Source organism: Aethalodelphis obliquidens, unplaced genomic scaffold (genome assembly GCF_003676395.1).
Source record: "Aethalodelphis obliquidens isolate GAN/ISIS:26980383/991018 unplaced genomic scaffold, ASM367639v1 scaffold65, whole genome shotgun sequence".
NCBI classification, from domain to species: Eukaryota; Metazoa; Chordata; class Mammalia; order Artiodactyla; family Delphinidae; genus Aethalodelphis; species Aethalodelphis obliquidens.
The window spans coordinates 3,321,864-3,347,294 of record NW_020838009.1 but is presented as its reverse complement, the minus strand read 5'-3'; the positions used below and the strand labels follow the sequence as shown (position 1 = coordinate 3,347,294).

General features: G+C 43.0%; 1 protein-coding gene and 1 pseudogene across 11 annotated transcripts in view; both read right to left on the bottom strand.

The window, feature by feature from the left end:
- Positions 1 to 25,431, bottom strand: part of TJP1 (tight junction protein 1) — a 350,674-nt gene that overhangs the window by 171,931 nt on the left and 153,312 nt on the right. The window lies entirely within an intron of this gene.
- Positions 11,344 to 12,785, bottom strand: LOC113610745 (COP9 signalosome complex subunit 8 pseudogene; annotated as a pseudogene).

The window sequence follows — 25,431 nt, the reverse complement described above, 5'->3', positions numbered from 1 at the left end:
GCCTCAAAGTAAATCAGACTTGTAGAACAGATCGATGTATATGGTTTCAGTGTTAAGTGCAAGATAATCTTTGAGTGACTGTCATTTAAAGTGTTTAATATTTTAGAAGACCTGTCAGAATGGTCTTGTCATCTGTAAGCTGAAAGATGTACCAGAAATGTATTGTTTATAAATAATACTGTTATGTTTGAGATAACTTGATTACTGTATTAATAGTTTACTATATTTTGTTTGTTTGAGACTTTTTTTTTTCTATTGCGATTGTAAATTTGCCTCTCACACATTTTAAAGGCTTAAAAATAGAATATACTAAACCCATAAATGTAGTTTAAAATGTTGGAGGAAAATCCAATTAACTAAAATTCATCAACCATTAGTCTAATTTTATGCAAAATAATTAGATTCATTAATAGAAAATAAGATTTGTAAACTGAAAAGGAAAAGGAAAATTAGCTTTTTAAAAGTAAAACCTCCACAGACTGAACACCATTTTTAAAAACAAGTAACTACAAATGTCCTTTGTAAGGACAGCAGTCCCTCTGGACATTGTGACCTATCACTTACTCCTCCCCAGCCTCTCCTGCAGCCACGGGAGACTTCCTGTGAAGGCTAGCCAGGCCCCAGCCCCTCCGCAGCCTTCTCCCACTCTGAGGTCACACTAAGTCATTCATCTCACCCTCCAGGGAGACCCAATGCCAAAAGGCATTATCAAGTCATAGTCATTTTACTAAAGATTTCATGGGGAAAAGGTCAGCAAAATTAATACTTTCCACATACCAAAAAATTTTTAATTTTAATTTCTTCCATTAGATATCTCCTTTCTTCTGCTCAAAAATTCTCTTTCCTACCAGTTTCATTAACTCTTTTGGCCTCTCCCACACCTCTCTTCAGATACAGTTCTGACCCTCACCTGCATGCCCCACTCAGGAGAACAAAAGTTCCACGGTGGCCAGACAGTGGCTCCCCCACCCACCCTGAGTCCACCACTCCAGTGTAAAAGCCCAACAAAACTGGGTAAGATAGGATCCCACTGCCAAGGAAATAAGATTTTTCTTATATCATTTAAAATAAAATCACTATGATAAGCCAGTTGAAACAAAACGAGAGTTAAGGGGATACAGGCCATCATAAGGGAATAGAAATACAGCCACTCCACTATTTTGCAACGCCATCAGTTAGATCTTTATGCTACCCAAGGCAATCTACAGATTCAATGCAATCCCTATCACATTACTAATGGCATTTCTCACAGAACTAGGACAAAATTTTTTTTAATTTGCATGGAAACACAAAAACCCCCAAATAGCCAAAACAGTCTTAAGAAAGAAGAATGGAGCTGCAGAAACCAGGCTCCCTGACTTCAGAATATACTACAAAGCTACAGTCATCAAAACAGTTTGGTACTGGCATGCAAACAGACATATACATCAATGGAACAGGACAGAAAGCCCAGAAATAAACCCATGCACCTACAGTCAATTAATCTGAGACAAAGGAGGCAAGAATATACAATGGAGAAAAGACAGTCCCTTCAATAAGTGGTGCTGGGAAAACTGGATAGCTACATGTAAAAGAATGAAATTAGAAGATTCTCTAACACCATATACAAAAATAAACTAAAAATGGATTAAAGTCCTAAATGTAAGACCGGATACTATAAAACTCCTAGAGGAAAACACAGGCAGAACACTCTTTGACATAAATCACAACAATATTTTTTTTTTGATCCGTCTCCTAGAGTAATGGCAAGAAAAGTAAAAATAAACAAGTGGGATCTAATTAAACTTACAAAAGAAACCATAAACAAAATGAAAAGACAACCTATGAACTGGGAGAAAATATTTGCAAATGAGGCAACCAACAAGGGCTTAATTTCCAAAATATACCAACATCTTATACAGCTCCATATCAAAAAAATCCCCCAACAATCCAATCAAAAAATGGGCAGAAGACCTCAATAGACATTTCTCCAAAGAAGACATACAGATGGCCAACAGGCACATGAAAAGATGCTCAACTTGGCTAATCATGAGAGAAAAGCAAATCAAAACTACAGTGAGGTACCACCTCACACTGGTCAGAAAGGCCGTCATCAAAAAGTCTACAATCTGTAGACTTGTAATAACCTATAATGGAAAATAATGCTGGAGAGGGTGTGGAGAAAAGGGAACTCTTGTACACTGTTGGTGGGAATGGAAATTGGTACAACCATTATGGAGAACAGTATGGAGTTCCTTAAAAAAATAAATGAAGAACTACCATATGATCCTGTAATCCCACTCCTGGGCATATATTCAGAAAAGACTAAACTCTAATTTGAAAAGACACATGTACCCCAGCGTTCACCGCAGCACTATTCACAATACCCAAGATATGGAAACAACCTAAATGTCCATCAACAGATGAATGGATAAAGAAGATCTGGTACATATATACAAGGGAATATTACTCAGCTATAAAAAAGAATGAAATATTGCCATTTGCAGCAATATGGATGGGCCTAGAGATTATCATACTAAGAGAAGTAAGTCAGACAGAGAAAGACAAATATATATCACTCTTTAGTGGAATCTAAAAAAGTGATACAAATGAACTTAGTTACAAAACAGAAACAGACTTACAGACTTAGAAAACCAAATTTTGGTTACCAAAGGGGATAGCGGGGTGGGGGAGATAAATTAGGAGTTTGGAATTAACAGATACACACTACTATGTATAAAACAGATAAACAACAAGGACCTACTGTATAGCACAGGGAACTATATTGAATACCTTGTAATAATCTATAATGAAAAATAATCTGAAAAAGAATAGATATATATATATGTAAAAATGAATTACTTTACTGTACATCTGAAACACTATAAATGAACTATACTTCAATAAAAATTTTTAAAAGACTAGAAAAGCTGGAAATGGGGATGGACATTCTAAACAAGCTCAAAGCCCAGGTGAATCACTCCCACTGCAATGAAAAGCAATTACATATGTTACAACAACAGAGCCACTGTTGGTGTGGTTTCCTAATGGAAAAAATGGACAGCTGTCAAGAAATGGAAACCAGAGGAATATTTTCCCAGTTTTCAGAAAAGAGCAAAGAGTAAAAATACGGAAATTGCAAACTGGTAAATATGACATTGATCTCTAACAAAATTCTAGAACAGACAAACCAATGTTCTGCTGTGAAAGGAATAGTATATACAGTATGTTCAATACAAAATGCATTAAAAAATTATTAGACACCCCCCCCAACAGCCCTTCACAGAGAACTTGATGTGATAGTAAATCTCTACACAACTGCTAAAGGAGGAAAGAGAATCCTCCTCTACTATTCCCTCATCTACTGTCAAAAAAGCAGAATCCCTAGAAAACTGATACCACAGAAGAGTGCAAAGGCCATGAACGAGGAGAGACACTGCCAGGGGAAACGTCTGCCTGTTCCACTGCAGCCCTCCCTCTCAAGCCTGCAGTCCAGGCCTCCATGCACGTGAGCCCTGCCTGGGGGCTGCAAGGGCGCGGCTCCCAGCCCAAGTTCACCCCCTCCCCTCTACACTGCCTGCCTCGGTGCAGGACCAACATCGTGCTGGGGCAGCATCCTGGGAAAGGATGCTTTCTGTGGCCGGATGCACATCTAGAGTCCGAAGCCTGGCGTTCACTCCTCAACTTGAAACCCTCCCTGGCTTCCGTCCTCCTATTAAGGGTGAGAGTAAGCCTTGCAGGTTGATGGTGAGGACTCAATGCCAACAGGTATGAGGTGAACTGGACAGAGTGCCAGGCGCCACCCTGAGAAAACCCCGAGGGTCTTAGACCAGACCTCTGTGGTCTGGAACTCTAAATCTGAGATCCTGTGACCAGAGTTTGGAATCAGAAACTCTTGACTCAGATCCTTTTTGGCTATAACCTTTTCATTACAGTTAAAATTTAAAATGTGAACAACTGGAAAAAAGAGGATTCTCTGAACACAAATTTGATTTTCTATTCTTCCCATTTCATAAAGCCAACTATAAAAACAAAAGCTTCTGAAATAACTGGTTTATTATACTTGTTCTCTGTGAAAACAGTCATAAAGTCATCCTCTGCACCGTCCCTGCCCATTTTCCTCTCTGTTTTAATCAGATTCTATGAAGCCACATTTATGCAATAAGTACATTTTTGTAAAAAAAAAAAAAAAAAAAAAAGGGAGGTCGAGGGGAGGATTCCTATGTGACCATGTCTTGAGAAGCAAGTTTTCCACGGATGGTCTCATTAACGATGTGTCTGGGGCCAGGTGGACAACAATGACGTCACCTGAGGGACACATATCGAAGGATGTGCTGTGTCCACACAACTGACAGGTGATGGTTAGAAGAGACTCCAAGTGCATAAAAGTCTGTACATAAAGGAATCTGAACACAGGACACAGCTATACAGAATCTCTTCAGATATGTTCTGAAAGCAAAAGTTCTTTTGTTTCAATCAATAGTTCTATTTAATGAATATATTTCAGAATGTTTCAAATAAAATCTATCCAATAAAAGAAATACAGCACGTTTGTTACATAATGCTAATATAATAATCCTTAAACTGGAAGAATTATTCCCACCACGAATTCTCGCAGGGTATAGGAGGCCTTGTCCGATGGGGAGCCCAGGCCTGTCCGGCCAGACATGTGGTTCCGGAAACCGGCTAAGCCTCCGGGTACGATGGCCACTGCCACGTCTGCAGCAGCACAGGTCTGCCGGGGAGGTTTAAAGCCACTGGAAGGCACATAAGCAGTTCAATTATCATAATAAATTCGTTGAAAAGGTGGGGTTCCTCTTTTCCTCCTGATCAAGGTACAGTCCTTGAAGAAAATCATACAGCCAAGAGGATTCCATCCTCAAAGAAACCCACCAAATAATCATCTAATAGCAGGGAACAGGACCAGCGAATTCATTTCTTCACCAAATATGCCTTAAATATTTGTTCTGTGCCAGATGCTGTCACAGGTACTGAGGATACAGCAGGGAACAGGCACAAAGCCCAGCTCTCCTGCAGTTTATATCCCAGTAGGGAAAACACAACTGACAAAATAAATATGTAAGCACAGGGAACTCTAGTCAACATTCTTTAATGACCTATACGGGAAAAGAAACTAAAAAAGAGTGGATATATGTCTATGTATAACTGAATCACTTTGCTGTACAGCAGAAGCTAACACAACACTGTAAATCAACTATATTCCAATAAAAAAATATGTAAAACATACAGTATACCAAACGGTGCTGGGGGCTTTGAGGAAAAAAAATAAGGCGGGGGAAAGTGAGAGGGGACGGGAAGTGTGACTGTAACGGGGGTTCCGGCACAGGTGGCGCTAAAGCAAGACTGAAGCACTGAGCATCCCGGTCATGCAGCTCTGCAGACAGGCCGAGCGGCTGCAAGCGCCTGGCACAGCGGTGCATGTCCGGACGGCCGGGGCAGCCGCAGCAGACACCAGGGCAAGGGAAGGTGGGCAGACAAGAAGGGACAGCCACGGGCTTTACCCAGCGTGAGACGGGAGCCCTGGCGGAGCTCTGTGCGGAGGAGTGACACCCACAGCTTCCCTTTTCACGAGATCCTGAGGTCCTCTGAAGAGTGTGCTAGGAAAACTGACTGCAGGAGGGCAGCGTGAGAACAGGAAGTCGCCAATGAGCCACTGCACCAACCCAGGTGAAAGGTAGTGCCAGCTCAGGCGCGGGTGGCAAATGCAGGCGGGGAGAGGCAGTCACAGGGGCATCAACTCTGAGGTGTGGCCAGGAGAGCCCTGCTGATGGACTGAACACAGCCGAGCACGAGAGAAAAGGGGCAAGGATGAGCTCAGCATCTCTGGTCTGAGCAAGAGCAAGGACGAGGTCACCACTAACTGAGATAGCAGGTAGGGGAGGAGTCAGATCTTGGTTTTGGACTCAGTTTGAAGCGAGGGCCTGTGTGATTCTGGAGTCCAGGAAAGAAGTCCCTATTAGCATTTGGATGTACTAGGTAAGCCATGAGGCCGGCTAAGGCCAGCAGGGGAACGAGTCCAGAGCGAAGGGGAAGCCCAGGAACCAGGCCCGGGGCCAACACTGAGATGTGGGGCAAAAGGAGAACCAGAGGCGTGTGGGTCCTGGGGACATGCTCCCAGGCAGAGAGGGTTTCATTTGTGCCGAGGACAGTCCAGGAGGTGGAGGCTGGCTGACCAACATGACTGTGACCTTGGCAGCACGAAGGTCTGCCAATAAGCCACTGGTGACTTCCCAGGAGAGCGGTTTCAGGGGAGCAGTGGAGACAAGCGCCTGATTCAAGTGGATAGGAAAGAGACTGGGACACAGCCGACTCTTCTAGGCTCCAGTGCTGACTCCTGTCCAAACTGTGGAGACTCAGAACTCCAAAGCCTCCTTTGCTCTTAACTCTCACACAAGACTTCCTTGTTTCCAATTAAACATCTCCTGTTTTAGTTTTTAACACCATTTCCTTGTATTTGGTCCTCTGTAAACTGGGAAAAAATATTCTGTATCTCTCTAACATGGACAAAAACCTGTTAACGTTTTATATTCTTAAAAACAGTAGTCAAGGGACTTCCCTGGTGGTCCAATGGTTAGGAATCCGCCTTCCAGTGCAAGGGACACGGGTTTGATCCCTGGTCAGGGAACTAAGATCCCACGTGCCATGGGGCAACTAAGCCTGCATGCCACAACTAGAGATCCCGCATGCTGCGACTATAGAGCCCACATGCTCTGGAGCCCACGCCCCACAACTCGAGAGCCTGTGAGCCACACAAAAGATCCCACGTGCCACAGCTAAGACCCGACACAGCCAAAAATAAATAAATAAATGATTTTTTTTTTTAAAATAGTAGTCAGTAAGAAAATAATTCCATTTACAATAGCATCAAAAGAAGGGGCTTCCCTGGTGGCACAGTGGTTGAGAGTCCGCCTGCCGATGCAGGGGACACGGGTTCGTGCCCCAGTCCGGGAAGATCCCACATGCCACGGAGCGGCTGGGCCCGTGAGCCATGGCCGCTGAGCCTGCGTGTCCGGAGCCTGTTCTCCGCAACGGGAGAGGCCACAACAGTGAGAGGCCCGCGTACCGCAAAAAAAACAAAAACAAAAACAAAAAAACCCAAAAGGAATACGATACTTAGGAATAAATTTAACAAAACAAGCACAAGATTTGTATACTAAAAATTACAAAACATCCTTGAAAGGAATTTAAAAAGACTGAACTAAAAGGAAAGACATCCACTGTTCAAGAACTGGAGGCCTTAATACTGTGGAGTTGGCAGCATCGTACCAATCGCTCTACAGACTTAGCGCAGCTCCATCCAACTCCCAGCTGTCGGACTTCCCTGGCGGTCCAGTGGTTAAGGCTCTGCACTTCCACTGCTGAGTGTACGGGTTCCATCCTTGGTCAGGGAACTAAGTTCCCGCATGCTGTGTGGCATGGCCAAAAAAAAAAGTCCCAACTGCCTTTTTAAAAAAAAGAAATTGACAAGCTCATCCTAAAACCCATATGAACATACAGTGGACCCAGAATAGCTAAAACAATCTTGAAAAAGAAAAAAAAAGTGGGAGGATTGACATTTCCCAATTTCAAAACTTACTGCACAGAGTGGCTCTGGCCTAAAGAGGGACACACAGATGAATGGAATAGAAGCTAGAGTCCAAAAACAAACTGTACAAACAAAAATGTATTTATTGTCAATGGATTTTCAACAAAGGTGCCAGGACAATTCAACAATTTCAACAACTGATGCAGAACAACTGGATAATAACATGCAAAAGTATGAATCTGGACTCCTACCTCACACCATCTACAAATTAACTCAAAGTGAGTCACCAACTTTAAATGTAAGAGCTAAAACTAGAAAACTCTTGGTAGAAAACAGAGGAGTGAATCTTTGTGACCTCAGATTTAACAATGGTTTCTCAGATATGACACCAAAAGAACAATCAACAAAAGAAAAAGCAAATAAATTAGACCTCAAAAGGATTTTTAAAGTTTTGTGTTTCAAAGGACAGCATCAATCAAGTGAAAAGACAACTGACGCAGTGGGAGAGAAATATTTGCAAATAACATATCTGATAAGCGACTTCTATCCAAAGTATATAAAAAATGCCTATAACTCCATAATAAAAAAATAACCCAACTGAAAAATTGGCAAAAGATGTGAATAAACATTTATCCAAAGAAGACATACAAATGGCCCAAAATCTCACAAAAAGATGCTCAACAAGATTAATGGGGAGATACAAGTCAAAACCACAAGGGAATTCTAATTCTCAGCCACCAGACTGCCTATAATCAAAAGATGAACAGTAAGGAGCGCTGGTGAAGGCATGGAGGACCTGAGCCCTCAGACATGGCTGGTAAAAATGGAAACAGTGCAGCCGCCATTCAGCAAGGCACAGAACTGTCAGATGACTTAGCAATTCTCCTCCTAGGTTTATATCCAAGAGAAATGAAAACATATGCCTACACAGCCACAAAACATACATCCGTACACAAATGTTCACAACAACATTACTCAAAATAGCCACAAAAATAGAAACAGCCCAAATGTCGATCAATTGATACATGAATAAATAAAATGTGGCACATCCATATGATAAAATATTATTAGGCAACAAAAAGGAATGAAGTACTGATACATGCTACAATATGAACGAACCTTGAAAACATCACACTAAGTGAAAGAAGAATATATTATTCCATTAATATGAAATGCCCAGAACTGGCAAATCTACAGTAGAGACAGAAAATAGATTAGTGGTTCTCTAGGGCTGGTGGAGGGGATGAGGGAGGGAACGGGCAGTGACTAAGCCCAGGATTTCTTTGTGGTGATGAAAAAGTTTTAAAATTAGATTGTGGTGACAGCTGCATAACTGTTAATATATTAAAAACCACTGAAATGTATACTTCAAATGGATGAATTGTATTTTATGTGAATATCTCAATAAAGCTGCTACATAAAAAACAGTAATCAAATCTCTAACCGACTCTATGTTAAATAATCCCGATTTTTAAAACTCTGAATAATTTTCATTATTTGTTACTTTTCTATGATCCATTTTTCTGGCTTTTTTTCCCGTAATCTTTAAGAGATGATAGCTTAATTAAAGTGCTCATTTAATCTAGAACAGGGGTCAGCAAACTACAACCTGAGAGCCAAACAGAGCTAAGAATGGTTTTTATTATTTTAAAGGGTTAACAAACAAACAAAAAAAGAATATACAACAGACACCATATTTGGTCCACAAAGCCTAAAATATTTGCTGTCTGGTCATTACAAAGGTTTGCTGACCCATGATCTAGAACAACAAAGTGAGTCTGCACAGTATACTCATCACAAAATATATTAGAAACATGTTCACTCTGATCCATATTCATACTGTGATTAGCTATGTTTAATGCACAGAGGAGGAATAAAGGGACTGTATTAAACAAACTCCCTTTCTACTAATATAATCTATTTTAAATGTCTATATTCCAGGCTGTGAGTAACCACAGGTAATTTGGAGAAACTGATAACTATATACACAACTGCCCCGTCCAGAAGACAAAAGAGATACTGACTCAGGCAGGTGCTACAGTCGGACCTTAGAGGTTATTGTGCAAAATCCGTCAGATTTTGGCCAAATCGCTTTGCGACGATAAAGTCAAGGATGTACTATCTTGACTGTGAACATGTGTGAAGGAAACCTGACTCAGAACTGGAGGCGGGAAGCTGGGAAGGAGGGTGCCGGCCCAGCCCGCAGGGCCCAGCAAGAAGGAGGAGGGTCTCCGGACGACACCACAAGCTGCAGGGTCCTTGCCTGCAGCCATGGGGAAGCCGCCACCATTCTGCGCTTTTGTTTTCCTCCAGTGACTTTTATTCCAAACATCTTCTGCCAGCCTCCTCCTTTCCTCCACAAAGAACGTTCTCCTCGGTTCACTGGATTAGCCTAGGGGCCACCAGTTTGCTTGTTCCGAATGGCAATTCCTCTGCTATTCCCAAATAAATCTTTTCTGCTTAAATAAAATTGCTCTTTGTGCTATTAGACGTTGACATGACCTGAACCCTGCGAGTTTTCAAGTGCATTATCATCTTACCATCCCCACTCTTTAGTAGGTGTAATGCTTAGCAGAGTCAGGATTCAGGCTCTGCTTCCAAGCTGCACAGCCTGCACCTGTGATGTAATTTCTGACTCTGAGGATTAGATGAGTAATGAGCACAGGTCAGCACACAGCCTGATGCCGGGCACAGTGGGCCCTCAAGTTAGATTTGGGTTCAAATCAACGAAACCTACTGAATGTCTGCTCTGTGCCTGGTGCTGAGTCTGCTGGTCCAGAGATACAAACGGAGAAGATGTGGAATCCACCCTCCAGAAGTTCACAATCTAGTGAAAGACAGAAACCTTCCTCAGTAGCACAAGGGTCAACATCTGTCACAGGAATGCACATAAGATACCAAAGTCAGGCTGGGAAGGCGAGGATGTCTAGGAGGGCTTCCGAGAAGAGGTGTCAGCAGAGCAGTGAGCGGCCTTCACAGAGGAGAAGGGATGAGAACTGGCACACCTGGGGAAAGGCTGTAGCGAGGGACAGGACGTTGAGCGTCTACCACTGAGGACAGGCCATCTCCCCTTTATGTGTCACAGTGCAACAGTGCCGGTCACCCGCCCTGGAGATCACAACACAGACACAGGTCCCTCTGAACGATCCTTGACCGGCACATAGTTGCTGTTTGGTTTGACCACTCTTGCTTTCATAATCATAGCTGGGTTCAGCCAATGCTAGCCGGCAGCATAACTCTGCATTTCAGACCTCCAGAGCAAAACTCTGCAGAACTACAGCTGTCTGAGGAGGAGGTCCCTGATCCACACCGCTTGGGCTTCCTCTTCCCATAGCTTCCAACAACCACAGAAGCCCCTTGCGCACTCTGATCCTCAGCCATGAACTAGTGTCACTTTTTTTTTTTTTTTTTTTGCGGTACGCGGGCCTCTCACTGTTGTGGCTTCTCCCGTTGCGGAGCACAGGCTCCGGACGCGCAGGCTCAGCAACCATGGCTCGCGGGCCCAGCCACTCCGCGGCGTGTGGGATCTTCCCGGACTGGGGCACGAACCCGTGTCCCCTGCATCGGCAGGTGTACTCAACCACTGTGCCACCAGGGAAGTCCTAGTGTCACTTTTTTTTTTTTTTCAATTAAATATTTATTGAACAAATGCAGAATAAATGAACTAGGGGGTGGTTTTAACCTGAAGATACAATAAACAACTTCAAATATTATTCAGAGGGCTGTCACACAAAACATGAAAGACTTGTTCAGTATTTCTCCAAAGGGCAGAACTTGACCCAAGGGCCAAACGTAAGCAGCCAAAAGGCTGCGGACAGCTGTACAGAGTGTATCACTTAATCGCTTCTTTCCCAAACAATGCATTCCACACTTACACTTCCCTTCTTCTGAAAGGAAATATTACAACTTAATACTTCTCATGAATGTCTTTGACAAGTCGCATTTTCATGGCAAGCCCTCCACTGCCAGCAATGGATGTACTCACACTCTTAGAAAAACATCTGAAGTTAACAAGCTGGTTTACTAGGGAGATGGCCTTTGTTCCTCAGCTCTATCTCAGCATTTTATATTTGTGATTCTCAGGAGGGGAGAGAAAAAGAGCATATTCTCCAAAGGGGGTGAATTAGAGTCCTCAGCACTTCAGATCCTGCCCCTGGGGACAGTCCTTCTCAAACCCCAGACGCATCACTGCAACTATCAACCTGTGGTAGAGATGGGAGTGTGCTGTGTGCTGGGGCAGAAGAAGACAGCTGACAACAACTGTTCTACACGAAGCAGGAGAGCTGTATTTCACGAGTCACTAGGAAATATAAACTGACTGCCTAATACTGACGGGCTCCATCCAAACTGTCAAATATTACAAAATGAGAATTGTTTCAACAACCATTCAGCATGTTTAAGGACAAAATATATATAATATATTTTATATTATATACGTATTTTATCACATACTCAGTAAGGAATGCTGAGGTGCTTAATCCATCCAATAAAATTGAAAATAAAAATTTTACATTTTTCTGTCAGTATTCAGGATGCTGAAGGTGGATCTTGAACTCAGAATGACAAGTCAGTTTTCGAGGAAAGCCACATAATCGGTGAGTCTGGCTAACTGCTGTTCATTGGGGATGGGTGGAACGGGGGCAGGCTCTGAAAAGGGAATAAACCTGTTAAAGGAAACATCCAGGGCCCCTGCAACTGGCTTTCTGGGCATGACCATCCTCGTGGCGGAGTCGGCCTGCCATCCTTGTTCTAGGATACCTTTCACAGCCTCTTCCACGGGAAGTCCAACAAAGGCTGCGAAATCGTCGGCGATGATGGAGGTATATGCCTGAGAGACCAGGGCGAAGGCTCGCCCCCGGGTGGCATCTCTAAGTGCCTCCATGATTGGCTGTACCGTCTCAGACCACGGGTGAGCGCTGATGGTGGTATAGATCCCGGGGAAATCTCTCTGCCAGATTCTTTGTCCTACCGACCAAATTCCCCCAAGTTCAGAATTTGCAGATTTTATAGCAGGTGGTATTCTTTTCCAAAGATATCTTGCATTATTCATGTCATTATAAAGCAGATATAAAGCTAGAAGCTGACCATACACTGGGGGTGTAGCAATTCCTCCTGGAGCCTCGAGCTCCTGGTTCTCGCACTGATCCAGCAACTTTCTGAAACTAAAGGAACCTTCCGCCATCACCGCCACTGGCATTTTCCCGGCCGGTCCCGCCACCGAACCTCCCCGCCGAGCCGGACCTCAGACTGTCCCTCGGGGCGTCGCGCCCGCGATGACCCCTAGTGTCACTTTTAATAACATTTCTCAATTGGTGATATGTTTGCTTCATGGTCAATCATAATTCAGATATATTTTTTCCAGTTATACATATATACATTCATATTCTTTTCCATTATGGTTTGTTACAGGATATTGAATATAGTTTCCTGTGCTATACAGTAGGGCCTTGTTGTTTATCTATTTTATATATAATATAGTTTGTATCTGTTAATCCCATAGTCCTAATTTATCCCTCTCCCTCTCCTTTTCCTCCCCTTTGGTAACCATAAATTTCCTTGCTATGTCTGTGAGTCTGTTTCTGTTTTATAACTAAGTTCATTTGTATCATTTTTTTAGATTCCACATATAAGTGATATCTAATGATATTGTCTTTCTCTGCCTGACTTACTTCACTTAGTAGAATAATCTCTAGGCCCATCCATGTTGCTGCAAAGGGCATTACTTCATTCTTTTTTATGGCTTAGTAATTTTCCATTGTACATATCTACCACATCTTCTTTATCCATTCATCTGTTGATGGACATTTAGGTTGCTGCCATGTCTTCTTGGCTATTGTAAATAGTCAGATCTTTTTATACTGTTCACATATTAAGTACCAGCCTATAATTCTGTACTTAATCTGATTTTTCTTAGTAACACAAAAGGACTACAAACATTTTAAATAATATGGAAAAATAAACCATGAATTTCTGTATTAACCCTCTAGTTCATGCCACCCACCCCCAAAACAACTCTATTTCCAAGGGTTGGAAGATAAATAGGAAAAAAAAATCCAGATAGTAAATGAAAATTTTAAAATATCACATTTGGTTCTTTAATTAAATCATGGAGATCTTTGAAATTTTATTTTGTGAGAAAATCGTAAAATGGGAAACAAACAAAAACAGACTATAAAGAGATGCAATTTTAAAAACCTTTTCACTGAAAGAAATGCAACATTATATTTTTTCCCTTGCTGGTTATTTGAAAGTTACAGGTTCAACTGCTTGAGAAATTAAGTTAATACTTCAGTGTCATTAGTTTGTATTTTGTTCTAACAGTACAAACAGTAGAAGAAATCATTAGTAAAGTGAGGGTAAAACAAACTCAGTTAATTACAGTTAAAAACAGCTAAAAACAAACAAACAAAACAGATAAAAACAATCAAGGGTCAGGCTTAATTTTAAAAAGAACCTTTCCAGGGCTTCCCTGGTGGCACAGTGGTTGAGAGTCCGCCTGCCGATGCGGGGGACACGGGTTTGAGCCCTGGTCTAGGAGGATTCCACATGCTGCGGAGCAACTGGGCCCGTGAGCCAAAACTACTGAGCCTGCGTGTTTGGAGCCTGTGCTCTGCAACGAGAGGCCGCGACAGTGAGAGGCCCGCGCACTGCGATGAAGAGCGGCCCCTGCTCGCCCCAACTGGAGAAAGCCCTTGCACAGAAACGAAGACCCAACACTGCCAAAAATAAATAAATAAATTAAAAAATATATATATATTAAAAAAAAAAAACCTTTCCAGAATGTTAAAAATCAATGTTACCTCAATTTAAAAAAAAGTTTTTAATAAATTTAAAAATAAAGTAAAGAAAAAGAACCTTTCTATCCAGTCACAATACTCGTGTAGGTTTACGGGGGTAGATTCCTAGTCCCATATATAAACACCTTTTAAAAATGACCAGGAATATGGGAATCTTCTTCATTAATGCTCCTTTTTGACCATGAAGCAGTTCTGTTAAGACAGAACCTCTCTACTCAATAAATTGCACTAAAGTACCATTTGCCCTGCCCTAAAGGAATTAGTTTGATCCAAAAGAAACTGATAAGAGCTAGAGAATGTGGAAACCAACAGTTCAGCAAGTTAACAACAGTTACATGCCATTCACTTCCAAGGGAAAAAACAACACAACTGCCCACCCTATTTAAGAAAAGTACGTTTTCTATCTCACAGGCCAGGTCTTGACCTGAGTGATTTACAGGCAAGCCAAGCCTCAGTGAACAAGGCCAGGCTTCTCACAAACACACCTGCCCGGTCCCCTCCACCGCTCTCACACCATCTCCTGTCTTCATACACTCAGAGGAGGGTGAGCCTGAATGAAGCAAAACTTTCCAACTCATCTATGTGTCATCTTCCCCAAGCTCTATATGAAGCTCGAGATGAATACAAAGGCACAACACGCATACCACAAATTTAATATTTAGTTTCCTTCCAGGATCAAATGTACTTATAATATTGTGTAATATTTACCTAGAAGGATCTCCTTAGCATTTGGTGAAACAGTAGATAAAGATTAAAGCCTTACTCATTGAGAATTATTAAGTGTTCACTCTGACATGTTTAATCTTACCAAGTTTCAAAATACTAAAAAATCAGAAAATTTCCCTTTGCAGTCTTGGAGATATTTGTCCTTTCTTTCTCAGGAATCGGAGTAGAACTTTTGTGAAAAGCAGCAGTCTAAGCAGATCATAGCAATGGGAAATTCCTTTATGGGAATTTAACTTTTAAAACTCCAAATGAAGACATGTATTTGCAGTAGGCAACCTGAAGACAAAATACCACACTCAAACAAAATGAGCTGCAGAGCCGGGGAACAGGCCTGCTCGGGAGCAGCTCCATTTGTTATCAATTCTTTGACCTCTCCGAGCTGGGTCTGAGGCCCAAAATACGCAGAGCAGATTTCAGCAGAGTTGCCTGAAGGCCTGTATCTGCAAACAGGAGGGAGGGCTGGGGCAGAGGGGCAGGAGAGGAGGGGGAGGAGGTTCAGACCCCAGGACCACAAGCGGGCCTCAGGCTTTTGTTCCAAATGTGAGCAGATCCATTGAAGGGCTTTGAGCAGAAGAGCCACAGGGTCTGATTTACATTTGAAAAGGACTGTTCTGGCTGCTGGTTGAGATCAACCTGGGTGGAGAAACAAAAGGATGGCGTGGACCTCGCAGGCAGTAGAGGAGGGGTGAGAAGTGATCAGATGCAGGATATAATTAGAGGGGAAGATGCAAGATGTAAGAGGAAGACAAAGGTACATCTCTACCTCGTTTCATAAATAAAAATAAATTCCAGATTGTTCGATGAGTTAAGGTAAACCGTTGAATTGAAAACTAGGTAAGGGCTACAAACAATTTACAAAACAAGAAATACATGCAAATAACCATACCAAAAGATTTCAACATCACTAGTAATACGAATTGCACTATATAAATACAAATTAGAAAAAAAAAAAAAAAAAAAGGATGCTTTCCCCCCTGCTCTGATTAGAAAAGAAATTTAAAGATAATCGTAGTGGTACGGATAGTATTCCCCAAATTCATGTCCACCAGGAACCTCAGAGAGTGACCTTACTTGGAACAGGGTCTTTGCGTATGTAATGACTTAAGATGAGATCATAGCGGATTAGGTGGGCCCTAAACTCAATGGCTGGGGTCCTTCTAGGAAGAGGAGAGGACACACAGAGATACAAAAGCATGGGAGAGGCCATGTGACAATGGAGGCTAGACTAGAGTGATGCAGCTGTAAGCCAATGACTACCCAGGACTGTCAGAGCATCAGAAGTAAGAAGCAGCAAGGGAGAATCCTTCCCCAGAGCCTTCAGAAGGAGCACAGGCCTGCTGACACCTTATTCTGACTTCTAGTCTCCAGAACTGTGAGAGAATAAATTTCTGTTGTTTAAAGCCCCCAAAATTGTGCTACTGCAGCCCTGGGAAACCAGTACAGTAATATATGATGTTACCGAGAGTGTGGGAGGCAGTCAAGTCTCGTTCCCCATTGGCAGAGCCTAAGTCAGGGGTACAACCTTTGGGAAAGACCGTGTCACAGTGCTTACACAGTTCTAAATGATCAGATCTCTTGGACCAGGAATCCAATTTGAGAGATTTATATTCAGCAAATAATTAGCAATGTGTGCAAAGATTTAAAAAGAAGAATGTTCATCCAAGGGTTACAATTGGAAAGAATATAAACGTTCAAAAATTTGGAATTAGTCAAGTAAACTATGGTGTAAACTTACAATGAAGTATCACGTTGCTATTGAAACGGACCTTGATTGGAAGACAGTTTGGTAGTTTCTTACAGAACTAAACATATTCTTACCATATAATCCAGCAATCACACTCCTTAGAATTTACCCAAATGAGCCGAAAACTTAGGTCCACACAAAAACCTGCACATGGATGTTTACAGCAGCTTTATTCATAATTGCCAAAACTTGGAAGCAACCAAGATGTCCTTCAGCAGGTGAACGGATAAGCTTTGGTACATCCAGACAATGGAATATTATTCAGCAAAAAAAAAAAAAAAAAGAAAAAGAAAAAGAAATGCACTATCAAGCCACAGAAAGACACGAAAGAAGCTTAAATGCATATTACTAAATGAAAGAAGCCAGTCCAAAAAAGGCTACATAGTATATGATTCCAACTATATGACATTCTAGAAAAGGCAAAACCACAGAGATAGTAAAAAGATCAGTGGTTACCAGGGGTAAGGGGGTTGGGGAGAGAGATTAAAAGGTGGAGTGGAGCACAGGACATTTTTAGAATGGGGAACTATTCTGTATGATACTGTAATGGTGGGTACATGTCATTACACCTTGTCCAAACCTACAGAATGAACAACACAAAGAGTGAATCCTGGGACTTCCCTCATGGCGCAGTGGTTAAGAATCCGCCTGCCAATGCAGGGCACACGGGTTCGAGCCCTGGCCCCGGAAGATCCCACATGCCATGGAGCAACTAAGCCTGTGCACCACAACTACTGAGCCTGCACTCTAGAGCCCGCGCGCCACAGCTACTGAAGCCCGCGTGCCTAGAGTCCAGGCTCCGCAACAAGAGAAGCCACCACAATGAGAAGCCCGCGCACCGCCACGAAGAGTAGCCCCCACTCGCTGCAACTAGAGAAAATCTGCACACAGCAACGAAGACCCAATGCCGCCAAAAATAAATAAATAAATAATTTTTTAAAAAACCCCAAAGTAAATACTAATGTAAACTATGGATCTGGGGTGATAATGAGTTATCAATGTCAGTTCACCAATTTTAAGAAATGTAGTACCCTGGTGTGGCTGTTGATAGTGGGGGCGTGAACACACGTGGGGACAGGGAGCATATGGGAAAACTCTGCACTTTCTGCTCAATTTTGCTGTGAACGTAAAGCTGCTCTAAAAAATAAAGTCTATTAATTTTTTTTTAATTTGAAAGAGAAAAATGATCTTGAAAAAATATTTAAAGCGAAGAATATTCAAAATATGTGATGCATTGTTAACTGGAAAAAGAATATAGAAACGACCTACAGTCAGATTCTAATTTTGTTTTTAGAAGGAATATATATATTCATGTACTATTAGAGATAACACAGAGAACACTCAAATATTAATAATGGTTATCTCTGAGTGGTGGGATTCACACGATTTTTATGTTTTTCTTTGTGATTTCTTGTATTCTCCAAAATTTCTACAATAAACATGTATTACTTTCATAGTCAGGAATGTAGAGTTAATGTCATTTACAAGTAATAACCAATGCAGGGGTCTAAGAAACCTAAGAACATTAATCTGAGAAAAAACAAACGTCCTTTAAACTCCTTTTCTTCTACTAAGCAGCCTGCCTACCTCTTCAGGGATGCTGAAATCCATGGAGTATGAACAACCTCTGATTCCCTCGCTTGCACAACGAAGTTTCCTGGAATATTCACCCGCTCTATCTTCCATTCCTCTGTCACTTACTGCTCTTTAAAAATAGAACTGAGAACAAAAGTGCTCTTGAAAACTAAAAATATGGGAGAAGGGGAAAAGGAATCAATGGAAATTTGGAAGATAAAGTTGTGAAATTATCTCAGAAAGCAGAAAAAATAAAAGGATAAGGGAGGTGGGAAATAGAGATAAAAAGAGAGAGAAATTAAAAGATAGTCCAACAGTCCCAACAAGAGAGGAAGAAAACACCACTAAACAACTTCCCAAAGTCTGGAAGATATTTTCTGGTTTCAAGTTTCTACTTGGAAGTTTCAAGTGCCCATCACAATGAATAAAAAAAAGACCTACTTCACAGCACATCAGAATACTGGGGATAAAGAGAATTTCCTAAAAATTTCCACAAAAGAGGGAGGAACAGGAACACCCAAAGGGTTGAAGATGAAAACTCCATTTAGGGACAAGACTGGAAACTGGAAGGCTGCAGAATGAGGGGGAAGTGACCTCTGCCCTGGAATGGTACCCCCAGCAACCATCCAGTGGGTGGGTGACAGGGACATTCTCGAACGTTCAGTTTACCAAATCCTTTGACACGACAGCAGCTGACGGCCTACTCAACAACCATCCTCCTCCGTTCTTGCTAACAAACCCTGACTTTATTCCTCTATTAAGTGGTCGTCCGTTTTGCAGGAAGGGGGGCATCGGCCCCAGGAAGGCGAATCCTTCCTAGAAACCAGTTATGGCGATTCCATTCCCTGTGCTATGGCCTGAGATGTGAACTAAAGTTGGCGAAGAGGTTTTGAGAAAAGGATTTTCTGGCCTTTAAAAAGAGGCTCAGCAGAGAAAATGGTTCATTTTTCGCTTCTGGATATTGTCTACATATGACACTTGAAACATGGCAGGCACCTCGGAGCTGGTCCATGAGCCCAAATCCTCACACAGAAGCCCAAAGAGTTGAACGTTTGAAAGAATCTATGTTTGAAGATATCACTAAGCTGACCCTGCACCAGCCTAGCTCCTGACTTATCTGATATAGTAAATGTCCTTCCTGTTTAGTCACTTGCAGTTGGCTCCTACCTGTAGCTGAAAGCATCATAAACTGAGATGTCCCCATTCTGTCCCCAGAACGCCAATGGTGGTAGCCTCACTGGAGCCAGGAACAGGAGAGGTGAGGGAAACCCCTGGAATGACAGTGAAATGACGCCCAAGGAAAACAGCCGTGCAAAGGCCTAGGGATAATACATGTGACTGGAGCCAGAGGACGGGCTCCAAGCAGGGTCCCCAGGGAAAACCCACAGATGTGCAGTTTGTGACCACATGAAAAATAACATTAAGGAGGACTCCGTAATTTGCTTACCAGTTTAAAAAGACATAATAATAGCTGCATAGGAAATAAAGCAAATAAAAAGATGAGGGAATTTTTAAGTCCAAGGAAAACAAAAATTTGCACAAGAAAGGAGAAAATGGTCATAATACTCTACTTGGTCAGCAGTGAGTAATATTTATATAGTCACACTATATAGTGTCAGAATTCTGAGAGGGAAGTTAGAAGAGGGAGGGGAGCACAGGGAGGGGGCTTCCCCCTCATCTTCCACAAGAGAATGGCAGCAGAGAATGTCTAACGTAGTCACACAAGAGACGTGGCAACAAGCACGTTACCTAAAACGTGGAGGTAAGTTCCACAGAAAAGTTAAAGGTATTTAATCTTTGAATGTTTCTGAAAGTTGAAGATATTTAATCCTGTAGTACTCTGTAACGTATTAAACCATATGACTATATTACCGTAGTGTAATAAAGAACCTGTCTGGTCTTCGTCCCGGGTTTCTGGCATGGAGCGTGCACAACCCTTAGCATCTCCTGAATGACAGGAGTGTCTCTGTTACGCTCACGTGGTAACTCCCTGGATGGGGATGGCTTCCGGCTGAGGGCTGGGCACCAGGAAGACCAACTCTGTGATGAGAGGGCTGGCGGGACTTTCTGCTGCCTGACCTCCACGGAAGGAGGAGAGGGCTGAAGGCTGATTTCAATCACGTGGCCCATGATTCAGTCAATTGCGCTTCTGTAATGAAACCCCAGTAAAATATCTGGACCATAAAACTCAGCAGAGCTTCCTGGTTGGTGAACACACAGATGTGCCGGGAGTGTGATGCTCGCTGACTCCATGAGGAACGGCGCAGAAGTTCTGCATTCCTTCCCAGACGTCAGCCTATGCATCTCTTCATTGGGCTGGTCCTCTTTTTAATAAGACTGCAATCATAACTACAGTGCTTTCCTGAGTTTTAAGCATTGTTCTGGTAAGTTATCTAGCCTGAAGGGATCATGGGAACCCCCTCACTTATAGCCACTTGGTCAGAAGTGCAGGTGGCATCTGAAGTATTGGAAATCTTTTTGGCTACCAGGCCCTGTAACTTGTGGGGTCTGTGCTAATTCTGGGTGGTTAATTCCTGAATGGAATGGCAGGAGACCCAGTTAGGCCTGGTACAGAATAGTTACTTTGCTAAATTAATTTTTTAAAGGAAAAAAGAGTAAACCTCATCAGCCTAATCACTGGAGGGTTCTGTGGCATGTGTATGAAGGCCCACCCAAGGGTGGAGGACCACAGCTGTGGCAACACTGCTGATGGCCAGTGAGCACTCACGGCAGGGAGCATGCCTGGGGTGGGTGGGGCAGGGAATGCAGGCCTCGCTTCTGAACAAGGATGCAGAAAAGGAGCCTTCTTGAGACTTTTCATTTAATTCCACATTCTTCAAAACAAATGTCCAGTAGTCCCCTTGTGGCTGCAGTTGGCCAAAGGTAAAGTAAAAAAAGCAGCTTGGGGCTTCCCTGGTGGCGCAGTGGTTGAGAGTCCGCCTGCCGATGCAGGGGACGCGGGTTCGTGCCCCGATCCGGGAGGATCCCACATGCTGCGGAGCGGCTGGGCCTGTGAGCCATGGCCACTGAGCCTGTGCGTCCGGAGTCTGTGCTCTGCAACGGGAGAGGCCACAACAGTGACAGGCCCGTGTACTGCAATAAAACAAACAAAAAAAACCACAAAAAAACAAAACAAACAAACAAAAAGCAGCTTGTCCTTGGGATCCTCTGTTCTCCAGGCCTTCCTTCCTCTGCCTTTGGGGAACCTCAGCATCCATCTGAGCCAAGCCCGCTGAGCTGGGCCTCTCCAGGCCACTCTCCTTCTCCTCCAAAGTCTCCCTTCCCCTGCCATCCTCCTCCCCTTTAAACCTCAAAGACCTGGATTTGGCTATCTGGTAGTGGGAAACTCATTTATTCATTCACAAATAAAAACAAGTGACTGCTTTATATAGGTGTTAACTTTTTAAAAGAAAAGACTAGATAATTTAAAAGAGATATTTCAGAGCTTCCCTGGTGGCGCAGTGGTTAAGAATCCACTTGCCAATGCAGGGGACACGGGTTCGAGCCCTGGTCCAGGAAGATCCCACATGCCGCGGAGCAACTAAGCCCGTGCACCACAACTACTGAGCCTCCGCTGTAGAGCCCATGCTCCGCAACAAGAGAAGCCACCACAATGAGAAGCCCTCGCACCGCAATGAAGAGCAGCCCCCATTTGCTGCAACTAGAGAAAGCCCGTGCACAGCAACAAAGACCCAACACAGCCAAAAATAAATAAATAAACAAAAACTTATTAAAAAAAAAAGGTGATACTTCAGAGAGAAGAGATTCTGATGCTCTTCAAACCAATTTAGGGACAAACTGGTTAGGAGTCAAAACCAAAATCATCCTTCCTGGTGCCGAGAATCTCAGCAGCTCTGGGTGTAAGACTGGCCTCCGCCGTACACGGGCTGCTGCTGCTCCCAGGACACTGGGCCCGGGCAACTCCCACTTGCACACCACGCACACATAACATTCTGAGGGGAGCTGGGCGCCCCTTCCCACCAAGCATAATGTCTCTGTGCACTGGCGCCAAGCTCGAGTCTGCAGATTAGAACCCAGGTCCCCAAGGGGTGCAGTGGCTGAACCCTTCCAGGGCTAGCCACGGCTGTCAGGGCCCAGGGAGGCCTGGGCTTCACAGGGAACCCATCCATGGGTTACGGTGTAGCAGGCAGAGGTGGGAAATTAAGTAAGCTCTTTAAGAGTTCTTTAAGTCTTCATCGTTTATGTCTGTCAAAGCAGAGTTTCTAGAAGGATCCAGATTCATGCTCCACAAAGGGCTGAGATATCTGCACTGAAATCGGAAAATGCTCTAAGAGCAACGTGATATTTGTTTGTTTGTACTACTAGAAACCAATGGAGAAAACGCCTTATCTGGAAACACAATCTGAACTTTTACTCACCTCCCCAAATCTAAATTGATATCTAATACCCACTTTCCTCGCAAAACAATAGCAGGCAGTGGGGACAGAGCCTTTCATAGTAAGAAATGTTATAATGTCATAGAAACCTGACACGATATAGATAATGGGACTTATTTTCTGTCCACTCACTTTCTCTTTAACATCAAAGCCTGCTTACATTGCTAAATACTGCAGTGGAAAGACTGACCTTACTATGTTCACTCCACCCAGGTTCATTGCTACAGTTACCTGAATGTGTGCCAAAGCGCCCGGCCTATCGCTTGGAAACCCTACATGCAGCCCTGTTTTTGAACACTTTTACCACTCCCTTAACCTTTCCACTTTAAAAATATTTTCTGATATTTTGTTTACTTTTATATTTTAACCACTGTTCGTATGAAAGAAAGCATTTTAATTAAATCAAGCAATGGAGCTCATGCTTACTACCTGCATGTAGATGTTCTATAATATTTTATTAAAGTCGAAAAGACATACATCGTAGTATACAGCTCTAACAACCCTGCTAGTAATGCTAGTGACACAAATGGACTTATGAGTCTGTTTTTAGAAGTCCTGATATGTATAATGACCAACATCAACCCCCATCCCAATGGCTCTGAAGACATGAGACTCATCAGCTCCTCTCCTGCAAACATAAGCAGGAGACACAGACACCACATCCTCAGTGATGTGTAACAGGTTGCATGAAAGGAGAGCAAGACATGCCCTGAGTCCGGATCGGTGGGAGGGACACCTGAGAGCAGGGGTGCCCAGGACTGGTCGCTGGCTGCCACCTGCAGCCCCAGGTGGCTCTGCTGCTCTCAGAGCACATGGGGCAAGTAAGCCAGGCCATGAGGATCTCAAGGAGCACGGAGGCAGACAGAGTGAAGATGAGGGGACACTCTCTCTCTAATTCCTTCCCCTGCGGAGGTGTCTCCTGCAGTAGTTAAGAATCCGCCTGCCAATGCAGGGGACATGGGTTCAAGCCCTGGTCCGGGAAGATCCCACATGCCGCGTAGCAACTAGGCCTGTGCGCCACAACTACTGAGCCTGAGCTCTAGAGCCCATGAGCCACAACTACTGAGCCTGTGAGCCACAACTACTGACGCTGTATGCCAGAACTACTGAAGCCTGCGCACCTAGAGCCCGTGCTCTGCAATAAGAGAAGCCACCGCAATGAGAAGCCCACGCACCGCAATGAAGAGTAGCCCCCGCTCGCTGCAACTAGAGAAAGCGCACACACAGCAACGAAGACCCAACACAGCCAAATTAATTAATTAATTAATTTTTAAAAAGAACTCATTAAAAAAAAAAAAAGACGATCTTGTGAGTGACAATCATGTCATCAGAGCTTTGAAAAAGTAGATGCTTTAAACAGACGGAGAAGGGGAGGGTAAGTAGATAAGCATTCTAGGTACAGGAACTTCAATGAGTTGGCAAAAAGCTATGCAAACTCACAGTATGTCAGGCAGGAGAAAGTTCGTGAAAGCGGGGAAGCCAAAAAAATGGGACAGAATTAGGTGATGGAGTTCCCTACAGACCATGAGGAAGAGACTAGAATTTATTCTACAAAGACAGTCAAGTTTTTAAGCAGGGGAGGGACATTATTACATCTACTTTGGAAAGATAGCCTTGGTGAAAATATGGAGGATTTATGTGTTGCAGGAGCTATCAGAGTCAGGAAAATGGCCCTGACGAGGTTTTCTCAACCAGGGTCTGCGAATCTCTCGAGATGACTGAAAAATTGTGTGTGTGTGAGTGTGCTTGTATGTGTGTACACGCGTGAGTATACGCGCTTTCTCAGGAAGAGGGTCTATGCTTTCATCAGATACTTAAGGGGTCACAATCTCAAAAAAGGTGAAGAACTAGAGTTAACACTCATGTGCACAGTGATGGGGAAGGAGCAGTATGTGTGGAGAGAACAGAGTAAATTCATGAGAGTCTTTGTAAAGACTGCATTTCTGGACCTGCAATCAGCTAGTGGGTGAGAGTGAGAGGAGAATTTAATGATGACAGTAAAGATCCTAAAGATTCTAGCTCAGTGATTCGGAAAGTGTGAGGAGGAGAGGAACAGAGGGGGTGTCCTTACACTAAGAACAAAAATAATAACAATTTCACTTCAAAGAATCAAATACTTAATATTTTCACTTAGCTGGAGGTTTTGGCCCATTTTTATGGGCCAAAGTATTTCTGGCTAAAGACAGAGATAAGATGAACTGCAGAAGACTCTGTTTGCATATAAAAATAAAAAGCAGATGAGAAAACAATCTTCAAAGTCTTTTCCAGAGTGGTTTCTCTTTCCGTATGCTCATGGCATCAGGAAACCTCAGGGAGATGGCAACGAATTTAGCATACATAAGTAAAGTAAGCTAAAGACAGCAGTCCAGAGAGTTACTTTTTTTTCAAATGTAAAAACTTTTTGTATTACTTGAGGTTTTCACAAATTAGGGATTTGACTCTCCAGTGTGGATTACCCCTTGAATGAGTATAGGTTCACCCTTGTTTTTATACACATACCATGTATGATGAAACAAATTCACGTCTTTAGTAAACCTTTGTTAAGCATACCCTTAAGGCCCTTTTCAGTGTCCCCTTCTCTGTATCCCAACCTCCAAAGTTAAAATAGTCACTGACACACAGCAGGTGCTCAAAGTTGGGTCCAGAACAATGTGATTTCTCACCTCT